Source organism: Sminthopsis crassicaudata, chromosome 2 (genome assembly GCF_048593235.1).
Source record: "Sminthopsis crassicaudata isolate SCR6 chromosome 2, ASM4859323v1, whole genome shotgun sequence".
Lineage (NCBI taxonomy): Eukaryota > Metazoa > Chordata > Mammalia > Dasyuromorphia > Dasyuridae > Sminthopsis > Sminthopsis crassicaudata.
In genome coordinates this window covers 513,426,131-513,433,492 of record NC_133618.1, presented here as the reverse complement: position 1 = coordinate 513,433,492, position 7,362 = coordinate 513,426,131, and positions in this window count along the sequence as shown.

The window sequence follows — 7,362 nt, the reverse complement described above, 5'->3', positions numbered from 1 at the left end:
ATCCTCCCCTGCCACGAGGTGGCAGTGTGACTGTGTTTCCCTAAGTACCTCCTAGGCAGATATACACTCCCTCCATGATGTCTTTAAATGTCTAGACTGCCTGGTCCTAGGAAAACCTCTGAAAGCCCTTTTATTCCATAGATCCCAGCACCATGCCAGTCAATGGTATATCTGCCTTGCACTGTGAATTGATAACAATAACCAAAGGGATTATGGAAGTTTGCCTCTATTTTTCAGGGTCAGTTTAACATGGTGGCTAATGTTCTTAGCTAGATCCTTTTAGATGCTCCTAGTTCTGCTATTCATAAAAGAACATAGCTTAGAAACTTGGAATTTCAAATAATATTTACATACTGCTTTAAGGAATGTAAAGTAGTGCTTTATAAATGTTATCTCATTTTAACTTAATAATGTTGAGAAGTAGGTGCTATTTTCTCCATTTTATAGATAAAGGAATTGGCTCAGAGGTAAGAGTTAATTTGCCTAGGATCACACAGTAAGTATCTGAAGCTGGATTTGAATTTGGGTCTTCCTGACTTCAGGTCCAGTTGACACCTTTGTTGCCTCTAGTCATATAGTTTGAAAGAAATTAGTTTTTCCTCAGTTTTTGAGGAAGGGAACCTTTCTTCAAGGAGATACACAGAGATAGTTCCATAAAACATGAGGACTTTAAGGTGCCAACAAAAAGGGTCAGGGGACAAGGCCTTGTGAAATCCCTTAATTCACTTTTTCTAATCAATGGCAACAGAATGTTTGAACTCCCCATGTCACCAACCTAAAAATACAAGTAATTGCTGTTGTGTCTCAATTTCTTTGTTAGCTCTTGGTTTGGAATTCCAATGGTAATATTTGTCCCTGAGGCCAATTTGCTAAATGCTTTCTAGAATGAATGGTAGCAGTTTGGTGCCTGGCTTCTAGAAACACCATTGGAGATCAGCACAGACTCTTTTTCCCTGGGGCAGGCTTCTTTCAATCCATTGCCACCACCTCTGGCTTCAGCTGGTTGTGGCCTGGGGATTTGGGGGTGGGTAGAAGGCTGCTTTATTTTTAGTTAGGAATTGCTGGCTGTGGTTTGTCCTCCATTATTGATTTGATCTCTAATCCATTATAAAGAACTATTATAGGAGTCAGCTCTATTATTCATTACAATGCCATGGACATTGCTTATTTAATATAAAAATCACTTTTCTGTTCCTTTTTTTAAATGTAAATTTAACTCCTTACATATTAAGTGCTGTCTTGTGACTGCTTTTGGGACTTGTCTCTATTTGACCCCTACTTGAGTTATTCCTTACTCTTGCTTCATATTGTCCCTTGTTTGGAAAGAATAAGACTGAAGGTGAAGAACATCATAGAAGAGCTTCCTTCCCTCCCTCCACTCAGGATTGCTATCTAGTGTATGACAGCAATTGCCATTGCCTCTGACTCAGCACTTTATCACCAGGTTGCTTCTGGGGTTAGCCATTGGTGGGTGGGTGGCCCCCCACACAAGGTGAAGGGAGAAATCCCCGTTATTGGTGTGCCTGCTGGGTTGTGGATAGGGCAATAGGGCCTCCCTATGATAAATAATGTGAGTACTTTTAGCTTTCATAATATTGCCAAGTGGGTTGTGCTTTTTTTGTTTATATTTACAGATGGGAAACAAGTTGAGAGATGAAAGACATGTCTTGCATCTGGTGCTGGTATTGAAGCTAGAAGCTGGGACTTTCAGTTTGGAAGTTTAGTATTTTTATTATACCGAATTAAAGCACCTAGTTGGTGCTCATCCACCACCACATTTGCCCACTCTACTGCCTCCTCTGTGACTGAACATAGGATTTTCCCCGTTCTGTCAGCCCTTTACTCCCAAATGTACCCTTTACTCTCTTAGCCTTCTCTTTTCTTCTCTTCCCTGGGATTGATCCCCTTGGTTGATATTGCTGTTGCAGGTTCTATTGTCATGCTCTTAGCACTACCATGGCTCTGGCAGTGAGGAGAGATGTCCTTTGTTCAACAAACATCAAGCACTTAAGAAGGATGTGCTAAACAAATGTGATGTACAGAATCTTGGTGTCAGAAGGGACTTCATGTGCTTTCCAGGCCAACCCACACCTGAAAAGTCATCTCTATTACAGTCTCCTCCACAAGTGACCTAGTTAACTAGCCTGTACCTAAAGACTTCAAAGGAAGAGGGGAACTACTTACTGAGACTACCCATTTCACTTCTGGATAGCTCTTAATATTTAGGAAGCTTTTCCTGATGAGTCCAAATTTGCTTCTTGACAATTTCCAAGCATTAATCCTGATTCTGCCTGCTATGGTCTAAAGTACATCTATATGGTAGCTTTAAGTATTTGAAGGAATCTGTCCAGTCACGAGTTTTTTCCTAGGCTAAACATATTAAGTTTCCTTCAACATACCCTTACATGGCAAAGCTCTTTACTATCCTTGTTGCCCTCTTCTAGCAGCTCTAGATTATTAAACACCTTTCCAAACTGCCATCTAGAATTGATGAGAGAAGACAGAAGAACCCCAGACAGATACTCCCCAAACTCCATTCCCAACTTTGTCTGCTACTGCTATTGCCTAGTAAACTCAATCTCTATTTAAATAGGTGATAAAGGTCAGAACTCACATCTAGGCTACCACCACTTCCCTTGCATTAAACCTAGCCTTCTAGACTTGTTTATGATGCTGGTGCTGGGAGACTAGTTTTTGAGGACCTAAACTTACTTTTAGGAATCTAATATTGCCATGTTAAGATGCATTTAAGGTCCTAAAAAACATCTCGAACAAGACTAAAAAGTATAGTTTCAATTATAATCCAGAAAACTAATATTAGAAATCAACACAAAAACATTTACTCAGTATTAAACTTGGTGCACCATGCCTATAGAATCTGCTTTAGTCAGCTAAAGGTCCTTGTCTTTGGCTCTGATATCTGATAAGCCTGTAGAGCCTTACTAGTTTTGTGAACTTTGGCTTCTTTTTTTTCTAAAATTTTGTAATTTTTTTTTTTGTACAGTTACATATGCATGGGTAATTTTTTTTTTTTTACAACATTATCCCTTGTACTCACTTCTGTTCCGAATTTTCCCCTCCTTCCCTCTACCCCCTCCCCTAAATGACAGGCAATCCCACACATGTTAAATGTGTTATAGTATATCCTAGATACAATATATGTGTGCAGAACCGAATTTCTTGTTGCACAGGAAGAATTGAATTCAGAAGGTAAAAGTAACCTGGGAAGAAAGACAATAGTGCAAACAGTTTACACTCAGTTCCCAGTGTTCCTTCTCTGGGTGTAGCTGATTCTGTCCATCATTGATCAACTGGAACTGAATTAGATCTCTGTGTTGAAGATACCCACTTCCATCAGAATACATCCTCATACAGTATCATCGTTGAAGTGTATAATGATCTGGTTCTGCTCATTTCACTCAGCATCAGTTCATGTAAGTCTCTCCAAACCTCTCTGTTCATCCTGTTGGTCATTTCTTACAGAACAATAATATTCCATAATATTCATATACCATAATTTACCCAACCATTCTCCAATTGATGGACATCCATTCATTTTCCAGTTTCTAGCCACTACAAAAAGGCTGCCACAAACATTTTGGCACATACAGGTCCCTTTCCCCTCTTTAGTATTTCCTTGGGATATAAGCCCAGTAGTAGCTGCTGGATCAAAGGGTATGCACAGTTTGATAACTTTTTGGGCATAATTCCAAATTGCTCTCCAGAATGGTTGGATTCTTTCACAACTCTAACAGTGCATCAGTGTCCCAGGTTTCCTACATCCCCTCCAACATTCATCATTTGTTCCTATCATCATAGCCAAACTCACAGGTATGTAGTGGTATCTCAGAGTTGTCTTAATTTGCATTTCTCTGATCAATAGTGATTTGGAACACTCATATGAGTGGAAATAGTTTCTGTTTCATCATCTGAAAATTGTCTGTTCATATCCTTTGACCATTTATCAATTGAAGAATGGTTTGATTTCTTATAAATTAGAGTCATAAACTTTGGCTTCTATAAAATGAGGGGGTTGGCTCTGAGTAGCGTAGTTTAGTCCCTGTCCTCAAGTTCACAGCTTCCTTGGCTGAATTTTTTTTTTGGGGGGGGGGGCGTCTATAATCTCTCAGACTAGGGAATGAAATGTCAGAGTATGGTGAGATGTCATAACTGTCTTAGTCTGGAACATTGCACCAATAAGAGGTATTCATATTGAGCCTTTGGTTGCTGGAAGAAAATTATTTTTCTCTTTAAGAGGCAGTGTAGGATAGAGCTAATGCAATGGAGAAAAAAGTCGGAACGTATGTGCTAGCAAAAAATGGAAACAGTGGGTGTCTAATGTTTTGGGGCACAGCCAAGTAAATTATGGCATATGAATGTAATGAGACATAATTGCATTGTAAGAAACCACAAATATATGAAAAACTTAGAAAAGCTTGGGAAGGCTTGCATGAATTGATGCAGAATGAGAGAAATTATACATAATAAAATCAAGGAAAACAATTTTAATAAACAGATCTCAACCTCAAATCGATGAAATGACTAATCAAAACAATCAATGAAATATACCTGAGATAAAGAATGAAGCATATGATGTTAGACCTGGCCAGTAGGTCATTTTGGAAGAGTTCTACCTGAGGGGACAACACAAGTATTTTTTCTTTTTAAAGGAAAAAAAAGGGGCTCAGGATTTGGACCCAAATAGCAGAAAAAAAGTGTTCAAATTTTACCTTAGACACTTAATAGCTATGTGACTCTGGGCGGATCATTTAACTTCTCTGAACCTCAGTTTCTTCCTATGTAAATTGGGGATAATACTTGTAGCATCAGCTTCACAGGATCACTGTAAAGCTCTAATGAGATAAACTGCCTATAAAGCAGTTTGCAAATCTTTAAATGTCAGGTTAACAATAGTTATTGTTTTCCTGATGGTATTGTGGAAGTTTGCAGGCCCTATTAAAAACCTGAATCAAGACTCCCAGGGAGCTAAGGCTCCTGAGCTGCCACCTCCACCCTGTTCCTTACCAATCTCATCCATTCCCCCCTTACTCCTCCAGGGGGAAAGGATAAGGCTCTGTTCTTTTTGGTGTTACCATGGTTGCCTGCAGTACTCCTTGTCTGCAAAGTACTGCTCACCATCCACCAGAGACTGATGTTCCCATAGCAACCAGGTGAAGTCAACAATGATGAGCTGGACCCAGAAAAGGAATCCTGGGGCTGAGAGGCTCAGTGGGGCTTGTGCGCTGTGCTTGTTCCTCGGTCTGACAAGCCACACCAGTCCTCCCAACATCTTGTGCCATGGTGCCCAGGAGTTAACCTGATTTCACAGTGTGTTCATGGTGAATGGGACTTTGTGAGGATAAGGTGACAGCATACCATCTAGCTTCCTTAGATTCTGTGGTAGGAAAGGAATGGAGGAAACTAGTCAAAGATAATTTTTAAAAGCTGAATATGTTTTGTCAGTTGGCCCTGATGACCCACTCTCAAGGGCCCTTAAGGAATTGGCTGAAGTTACTGGAGAGCCATTAGCAGTTATTTTTGAATACATGGGGTAAATGAATGGAGGAGGTGCCCAAAGACTGGAAAGGTGCCAGGAGAGTGCCCATGTCTAAAAGAGAAGGGGTGACCTTGGGAATCAGAAACCTGTCAGGCTAAGTCAATATCTGAGAAGCTTTTGTAAACAAAGCATCCATCAAACCTGCAACACTAGAGAATGGGAAAAGCCAGCTTGCTCACTGAAGTCTGTGGGAGAGACATGGGGCCTCCATAGGAGTTTGGTGTCATCTTCCAGACACCATCTCCTCTGAATGTCTGCTGGTTTTATTTCCCTCCTGATTTCTCCAACTTAACTATTAAGTGGGAGAGAGAAGTAATTGTACAAATGATAAGGTTTTTTTTTTTCTTTTTTTTTTTAATGTGCTTTTGTGTTGATTACTAGGCTACCTACCAGCCTAATTCTTGAAACAAATTTCATTTGATCAGTTTTCTTCCTACACTTGAGCCTAGAGAATCACAGAATCTCAGAGGTCAGCTAGTCCAACCTAGACCTGAACAGAAATCTCGGACTACAATATCCCTGACAAGTAGTTATCCAGTCTTTTCTTGAAGACCTTTAGTGAGGGAGCTCACTACTGTTCAAGGCTATCCATTTTTCAGATAGTTCTAATTGTTAGAAGTTTCTTCAAATAGATAGCTGGTCAGCTAGCTTCCAACTAATAATGTAACCAGTATAGTTCCAACTCTGACAATTGATGATGTTGAATAATCAGGCCTAGTTCTCTCTTAGATGCTCTGCTTTTTGAGGTCTCAGAGTTTTGTTTTCTCTCTCTCCTTAGTCTTGTCAATCTAGAACACTATCTCAGCCTTTACCTTCCCTTTCCCTGCAGTGGATAAAAATGGACAGTTTTCCCTTTAATTCTTCCTACTTCATTCCTGCTACACGCCAATATGACCAGATCATGTGGGGATCCAAAGGCACTCCAAGCTTAATGCCAGTTGTCACCATATGCACATAGGTGCTAATGTGCAGTAAGAGATGGTACCTGATTTGTGCCTCTATGTGGCAAATTCTATCTTTGATAAAACAAGTTCTATAGCTTCTAGGTTTCCTGGAAGGAGAAGTGATAGATTATCATAAAGCTGGAAGTTTTCTTCCTTTCTCCTTGTGTTAATACTAAACTTGGTTCTGGACAATGACTAGTTTGTGTACAGCATCTATTCGGAATAAAATCACAGGGCAAGGAGCCAGATGCAGTAACATTCCCGAAGTATGAGGAGAGATATCAGATATTAGGGGGGATGCTAGTGATTCCCCAGACTGGCAGTGCCACTTTTCACCAAACTAGAGTTTCTTCAGCCAGGTCATCTTCCTCCCAGCCACATTCCCATTCTAATAAATTGTAAATGTCCAAGTCTTTCTCTCCTTTCTTCTTTCTCTCCTTCTACCTCAGCCCTAAGATTTGTTATTGAGTTCAGATGGACCCCTCACCCAGATTCCTCTAGGGATGGGGGGGGGGGAGAAGCAGTACTCTCTACACATAATTTCTAAGTTCCTTTATTGGGAGCTTGCTGGTAGGCTCACTCAGGGATAGACCCACACTCGGTACCAACCAATTCTGGTCTACAGCAGAGTGTGATTATTTTATGTTCACCCTTATCGTTCACCAGGGCATCCTGCTCTGTTTGACTGCACCAAATAATCCTCCCGCCACCTCTGCCTCAGAGATAGTCTTACCCTGATCCGCCTAGCCTCATGTTTCTGTTTTTGTGCTTCATTTGAATGAATAAAAGTGGAAAAAAAATATTACTAAGCATTTACTGTGTGCCATACTAAGTATGATGAGAGAAACAAATGCCAAAAGC